The sequence below is a fragment of the Ochotona princeps genome, chromosome 8, assembly GCF_030435755.1.
Source record: "Ochotona princeps isolate mOchPri1 chromosome 8, mOchPri1.hap1, whole genome shotgun sequence".
Lineage (NCBI taxonomy): Eukaryota > Metazoa > Chordata > Mammalia > Lagomorpha > Ochotonidae > Ochotona > Ochotona princeps.
In genome coordinates, this window is record NC_080839.1 from 12,512,894 (window position 1) to 12,520,685 (window position 7,792).

At 51.6% G+C, this 7,792-nt stretch overlaps 1 pseudogene; it reads left to right on the forward strand.

Moving 5' to 3' along the window:
• The first annotated feature begins 5,752 nt into the window (after positions 1 to 5,752).
• LOC131481051 (cytochrome b-c1 complex subunit 8-like) lies at positions 5,753 to 6,172 on the forward strand (annotated as a pseudogene).
• The last annotated feature ends 1,620 nt before the right edge of the window (positions 6,173 to 7,792 follow it).

Below are 7,792 nucleotides of genomic sequence, written 5' to 3' on the forward strand. Positions count from 1 at the left end.
GAAAGGAAAGCAGGCATAGGAGGTAAATCCCCTCGCTCTACAGGTAACACCCACCTGCTGCAGACCTGGCTGCGGCTTGGGGGAGAACTTGACCCTTAGAGTTTCCTCAGAGCAGTCTTTTTCTTTCCCCATCCCTGCACGGTCACCACATATAAGACAAGGGTCAGAAGCAGCCACCTCCCTGAGGTCGGGGAGGGCAGCCTGGGTGCCATTCCCAGGGCTGGGACGAGCAGCCTGGGTACCGTGCCCAGGGTTGGGGTGGGCAGCCTGGGTGCTATCCCCAGGGCCAGGACAAGCAGCCTGAGTACTGTTCCCAGGGTTGGGGCAGGCAGCCTGGGTGCTGTCCCCAGGATCAGGGCGGGCAGCCTGGGTACTGTCTTCAAGGTTGGGATGGGCAGCCTGGGTGCTATCCCCAGGGCCAGGACAGGCAGCCTGAGTACTGTCCCCAAGGGCAGCGAATACTCCATCTATCCTCTTGGCTCACTTGGGCTTCCTCTGGCAATGAGGCTGTTACTGCTGCCCCAGTCCCACCCCACCCCCTTTAGGCTGTTTTCCCAGCGGGAGGACCCAGGCACACAGAGAACTCTGGCCTTTCCTTCTCTGCGGTCAGCCTCAAACTGGGTCAGGCCTGGGCTTCTCTGTTTGCTTATAGCCCTTGCCGTCCTTCTGGTCCCACCTTGAATGCACAGAGATAGCTGAGAGCCATCATATTCTACAGTGAACTTGAGGCTGCATGTAAAACCTCCCTTCTGGGGTGGCCATTGTAGCACATGGGATAAGAGCCACTTAGGACACTTGTGTCCTGCATGGAGTGTCTGAGTTCAAGTCCCACCTCCATCTCCAGCCACATCCAAAGATGACTCCAGGACTTGGGTCTCTGCTCCCCAGGTGGCTCCTGGTTCAAGCCTGGCTCAGCCCCAGATGTCCAGAGTATTTGAGGAGTGAACCAGTAGATAGAAGATTCTCCCCATGCCCTCCTCTCATTAATGGTTGCTTTTTCAAATAAAAAAATCAATAAATAATAAAATAAGCTCAAACGTTTCCAGCTGTTCATTTACTGTGCACTTTAAGCAGATCACTCAACCTGCCTGTGCCTCCGTGTCCTCTCCTTTATAGTGGCATTGCCAGTCCTGCTCTCTCTGGGCTATTTGTGGATTAAAGGGGATCACTCATGCAGAAGCTGGCATTGGCACTGCCAGAGACTGTCACCCAGGCGTGTGCCCTGTGTCATAGTTTGAGCTGGATTTTGCTCCACACACTCATGCAGATGCTGACACCCCAAACCTCATGTTCCTCACGAATGGATGAATGTTCATGGTTGATGCATTAAGGGCAGAGACACAGCCTCTAGCAGGTGGGCCTGGGTAGTGTGGGGGTGGGAGAAGGGGGCAGGTTTGAGGTCCCTCAGAGGCAGACCTGGGCAGGTGGTTCTCACTGGAGGGCTTGGGATAGAAGCTGAAGGTGGCTCAGTAATCTCTAGGCCTCTCAGCTCCTGCTGCGGTCCTTCCGCAGCCTCATCTTCTGGCATCAGCAAATGCCTGAACCCAGGGGCTGCTCAGTGTGAATCCCAGACTGGGAGCCACAATAAGCCTTCTTTCTAAGAAGCTCCTGGCAGGTAGAGCCGACTAATACCCCCTAGCAGCAGAGCTGGGCTCTCTGGCGTTTCCTCACCGGGGTGAGTTTCCCTGGGAGAACACACTGACGCGTGCTTAACACCTGCTTTTCTGCCTCATTTCCAGGCGGTCACCTCCCACACCCGAGGCTCTTTCTGAGCCTCTCCTCCCTTCGAGTGAGTGGAAGTTCCTGTTCTGGTCACTGCAGGAGCACCACACTGTGAAATCTCACCAAGTGGAAGATGAGGTGCACCCCCCACCACCTCTGTGCCACCCCACGAAGCCGGCCCAACCTGCTGTTAGACCAGAGGAGGTCAACACGAGGGTCACGTTGGAAGGGACTGTGGTTTCGCAGCATGAGTGTTACATCCATGGAAGTCTCAGTTCCCACCAGCTCCAGTGGACACTCGACCCTCAGGGGTCTGTCTGCTCCCTTCATCACTGCCATTAGTTGGCACTGTGTCCTGACCTACATGAGCTGGACAACACTGGGCTCAGTCACCTTGTCGGCTGGCTCCAGAGGCTTCACCTGCAGGTGGCCTCTTGCGAGGCTGGACAGGGACCTGTTGAGCTTGTAGAATTGAGTTGGCCTCCATCCCAGAACGTCCCCACTCAGTCTCTGGGACAACCCCTGACCTCCTGCTCTGGCACTGCCAACTCAAGGGGACTGAGTGCTCTTGCCCACCCTAGGGAGGCACCTGCTGGCCTTGAAGTCTGGCCCTCAGGGTTCCCGCCTTGTCCCCCTGCTCCCCCCTAGGACTGAAAGGTGTCACAGTGAGAATGATGAGAGGGTAGAGAGAGTCCTGGGGCCCCGCATGTCATGTGCAGCATCTGCTTAGCCTACCTGGAAAGAAGGCCTCAGCTAGAACGCAAGTGTGATAGTCAAAGAGGCACAAAGAATTGTGTTGGTTAGTGGGGAAAAGAGCAAGCTGTGGTGCCAAGGTCACCCGGAAGGCGAGGTGACAGGGGGTGTCAGTATTCAGTTTTGGGGGTAGGGTAAAGACAAACAGCTGCCCCCAGAGAGGTCCTGAGACAGGCTGTTCCTCTGTCCTGTGTCAGGCACAGCCACAGGGGAGGAAGGGAGAGAGGAAAGGAGGATGAACTGGCTACACAGAAAATGCTTTTCTTTTTCTTTTCTTTTTCTTTTCTTTTTTAAGATTCATTTATATTGGAAAGGCAGATATACAAAGAGGAGGAGAGACAGAGAAAAAGATCTTCCATCTGATGATTCACTCCCCAAGTGGCCACAATGGCTGGAGCTGAGCCAATCCAAAGCCCGGAGTCTGGAGCCTCTTCTGGGTCTCCTATGTGGGTGCAGGGTCCCAAGGCTTTGGGCTGTTCTAGACTGCTTTCCCAGGCCACAAGCAGGAAGCTGGATGGGAAGTGGGGCTGCCGGGATTAGAACCGGTGACCATATGGGATCCCAGCACATTCAAAGCGTGATAGCTGCTAGGCTATCACGGTGGGCCCAGGAAACGTTTTTTTAATCTTGTCTCATTTTTAAAAACATTTTAAAAATTTTTTATTGGAAAGGCAGATTTACACAGAGAAGGAGAGATGGAGAGAAAGACCTTCATCTATTGGCTGGGGCTGAGCCAATTGAAGTCAGGAGCCAGGAGCTTCTTCCAGCCTCCCACACAGGTGCAGGGTCTAAAAGCTTGGGCTATCTTCTACTGCTTTCTCAGATGATGCGCAGGGAGCTGGATTGGAAATAGAACAGCCAGGACACAGATTAGCACCCATATGGGATGCTGACGCCACAGGTGGAAGATTAACCTGTTGAGCCACTGGGCTAGCCCCAGAAAGTGCTTTTTTTTTTTTTTTTTTTTTTTTTTAAGGAATTGGCATGAATTTTCCAAAGATCTCCATCATACCTGCCAGATCTCTTCCCTGCAGGGCCCTTTCTCTTCTGGAGAAACCCCTTCCCGATGGTTTCCCAGGAGCTCCCCTCTGCTCTTTTCAGTAGAAGTCTTTTGGTAAAAATTGCCTTCTCACCATGGGGGGGAGGGTACGGGAGGGGTGGGGGGAATCCCAGAGCCTATGAAACTGTGTCACATAATGCAATGTAATTAATAATAATAATAATAATATATATTAAAAAAGAAACAAAAATGTAAATGTTTAGGCATAATATCTCCATAAGACAAAATAAATAATAACTCAAAAATGAAAAAAAAATTGCCTTCTCATTTGGTGTTCACCTGCCTCATGCTTCATTGCAGATAGAACAAGCTACTGGGGTGCAGATCAGCTGGGGCATTAAGACCCATGGGAGTCTCTCAGGGTCCCTCGTGATGGTGATGGTGGGGGATCTCCTTTTTTCTGGTCCTGGTCTAGATCAGTTTCAGACCACTTTTTTTCTCCAAAGCTCTTGAATAGTGCACAAAACGGGCGTCTGTGTTTGGTGACAGTATGCAGTATGGGCATGGGTAAAAGCAACCCTGGCTTGCTCAAGGGCACTGAGGTGCCACAGGTGGTATCTCACGTGACGGTCCCAGAGTTGGGGTTTCAGGTGGATGAGCTGTCGTCATTTGTATGAGTCAACTTTGCATCACGCTCTTGAAGTGTCAGAAGCAGCCTAAATGGGTAAAGGAAAGAGGTTTATTTTGGCTCACTCTTCTGCAGGTTCGTAGTCGAGGATTGGAGTTGGGACTCGGCGGATGGACAAGAAACGGGGACATGCTTGCCACCTGTGTCTTCTAAGACCACCAGGATTCAATCCAATCCCCTCCCAAAGGTACCAGCTCTAAGCACCATCGCTGGATTACTGGAGAAAAGTAAAAACATTGGCTGAGAAAGTAGATCTGCAATATTGATGGTCTCTGATAGTAATGTGGAGTAACTGTAAAGTGCATTAAAAGCAACTGTCTGTGTTTTTCTCTCTGAAAAAAATAGTAGCAATTTTTTATGGTTCCAATTTGAGTATATGTGCTGCTGAAGTGAGCATAGCAGGTTTTATGGAAAATTCAAAATGTAGTTTTCTGAAAGATAATGTATCTTCACATGGAGCAAAAGCTTGCAATCCAACCTAAATGTTTAAATAAATGCAAATAATCAAAACTAACTATATAGTTGCACCCTTTAAGAGGTAACTCTACAGAAACAGTTTGCAGAAGTTGAAGTTGGCAAGTCAACGATCTCAGAGAAGCTCTCCTTTCCCCGCGAGGAATCTCTGGGAAAGTTCTAGAGACACAATTGCAGGTTGATGCATTCAATGACAAGTGTCACCATTGTGTTCTTTTCCTGATTCTTTGACATCTTTTCCCTTCTATCATCTTCTAGGAAGTTGGTGCCTCCTGAAACCACAGCTTTTAAATGTAAGTATTTCTCCTTTTTCGGAAGCATTTCCCTGGGGGGATATTTCAAATATTCCAGAAAGCGAATAAGGTGATCCCCCAAAGCAAATTCTCTGCCATTAAACTTAAATTCTTGAACAAAAAACTCCCGATGCAATGCATGCGGTGCAATGATTCATCCGGTGCATGTCGTAGGTTGAGCATTGCCAGCTGGTTAGCCCCCACCATGCTTCCGTGGTCTTGTCCTAAGGCCATTCCCACCCCTATGGGTGTTTCAGCAGCCCACCTCACTCACTAACCACCAGGCAGCTGGGCCGCTTGAAGTGTCCAGTCACCCACTGGAGTTCTAGAAAGCTCTGGTTTGGGGGTTTTCCACCACAGCCTTTATGAAATTGGACAGGGTGAAAAGTCCAGAAAGATGGGAGAAAGATATTAAACAATCTTACGCATAGTGAGTCTTTTCACACGTGGACATATGACACATGTCCCATGAAACTCACGCAAGGAAGGTACGAAGATTTTTATTTTTTTTTAAAGATTTATTCATTTTTATTACAGCCAGATATACACAGAGGAGGAGAGACAGAGAGGAAGATTTTCCGTCTGATGATTCACTCCCCAAGTGAGCCGCAACGGGCCGGTGCGCGCCGATCCAAAGCCGGGAACCTGGAACCTCTTCCGGGTCTCCCACGCGGGTGCAGGGTCCCAATGCATTGGGCCATCCTCAACTGCTTTCCCAGGCCACAAGCAGGGAGCTGGATGGGAAGTGGAGCTGCCAGGATTAGAACCGGCACCCATATGGGATCCCGGTGCGTTCAAGGCGAGGACTTTAGTCGCTAGGCCATGCCGCCGGGCCCGAAGGTAAGAAGATTTTTAAAGTCGGTGTCAAACTGACCCCAGCGTGTCCGTCGTGAGGCTCAGGTGGCTGGTGGGGGGGTTCCCCTGGAGGTTGAGGGTGCTGCCTGGCTGGCTGGGCCTGTGGCACATCCCGAGGCCGAGCCAACGCTGCTTTGTCTGCTTTGGTTCCCTTAGGGCCGTGAGTTCGGGAACCTGGCACAGGTGTGGCAGGTAGTCAGCCACTGTTTGTCGCCCTTCGAAAAGCAAGCCTTCCCGCACTTCGTCAGCAAGGGCATCCCCAACGTGCTGTGCCCAGCTGTCTGCCCTTCACGTGGTGCAGCCGTTCGTGGTGTTCTGTCTGGTCTATATCAGGAGTTTGCCAAGTCCAAGAGGAAGAACCCAGCCGCCTTCGAACACGACAAGTGAGCTCGCAGGGCTGGCGCTGTGGAGGCCTCGATGTTTCTGTGAGCTGACCCCAGTTCCTGCCACTCCCCTCCTCAGCGTGAATCCCGACAGGGCTCACCCTTTGTTCTGTCACCAACAGAAGTCCCTGCAGCATGCTGGTGGTAGAGGGATGTGTAGGTTGTCACCTTCTGTTGCCATGATAATAAACTCAAACAAGTGTGTTGTAACTCATACTACTACTGCTAATAAAATCAGTGTCAAGTGTGAGTGGGATTTGGATATCTGCATGCTGAGGAAGGCAAGGAGGAACTCAACTGCCTCTAGCAGGCACAGCAGCAGCCACGGGGTCAAGATGCTAGCTCAAGCTCTGTCCTGGGCCCCTCTCCTGGCAGCTAGGAGCCAACCAGTCAGCCGGGAGCTGCCCGAGAGTCAGCGGTCACTGCACGTCACCCTGATCACAGCACTGATTGTTGGATGAAGTTTAAAGCTTCTTTGATGGTGAGCACAGCACAAAGACGCTCAGATGAAAGGCAGAGCTCTGTGTGAGTCACAACTGCAAACCAGAGCAGGCTGGCAGGCAGGGGTGCGGGAGGGGGTAGTGTGTACCCGAGACAGGAGTCTATGGGGCAGCTTAGGCATGCAGGGGTGGCTGAGGGTGGGTGAGGATGGCAGCTAGTTTCCACAGGCTCCCTAGAGCATTGGTTCATTTCAAGGCTTCATAAGACATAGGGCTGTTCCCTGGTGTCTAATAATGCTTGGATTTAGGTGATGGGGGCTGGTGCTCAATGGGGTTGGACCTGAGAGCCCACCAGGGAAGTGGCTGGGGTGTGGGGTTCATGAATTGCTCAAAAGAAGAGAAATTGACTGCGCTCCAGCCAGGGCCTCCATACCAGGCCAGACGATAAAAAATAACCACAAAATCCACTCACAATAGGTGCAGGTAACTGGGGCTTTTGTTCCCTCACACCCTGGAGCTACTTGTCCCTGGCCAGTACAGCTCATAAGATGCTCTGATCTGGCCAATCTGGCACTGCTCTTGCCTTTGCCAGCTCTTAGCTCTGGGGTGAGCATGGGCAGTACCCCAGTCCATGCCAGATTTGATTTGTGCCACCTTGTTTTTTAAAGTTGATTCCACACTTGGTGACAATCTACTCTTGCCTAGGCACAGTTGTGGCATGGGTTTGAGCGTAGGCCTGATGGGTAGGGCTGTTCTAATTGCCTCCCAACGTGTCTATGGGTGAGGAAGGGGTAGTTGGCTGACATCTGACCTTGACACATGACATTGGCTGATGAAATGGATCTCAGCATCACACAAACTCACAGCCTGGGAGAGGAGGCATCCAGGGCCTGTGGGGACATACAAATTGTAGGTGCTCCAGCAGGGGCTGCAGGAGATAGGCTTCATGGTAACCAGGGGATGGGGGAGGGGACCTCTGTTCCCACCTGATGCTGTGATGGGCTGCCAGAGATCAGCATGGATCTGCACGCCTCCCGGGAGGGGGAATGTGTTTGGCCAGGAGACACGGGAGATGGGAGAGGACTTTGTGGTTAGGCCCCAGGACAAGGCAGCACATGACATGTTCCTACCAGATTGAAGCCTTGCAGAGGTGACTCCGAGGTGTTCCCTCTGCGTGGCCTTTG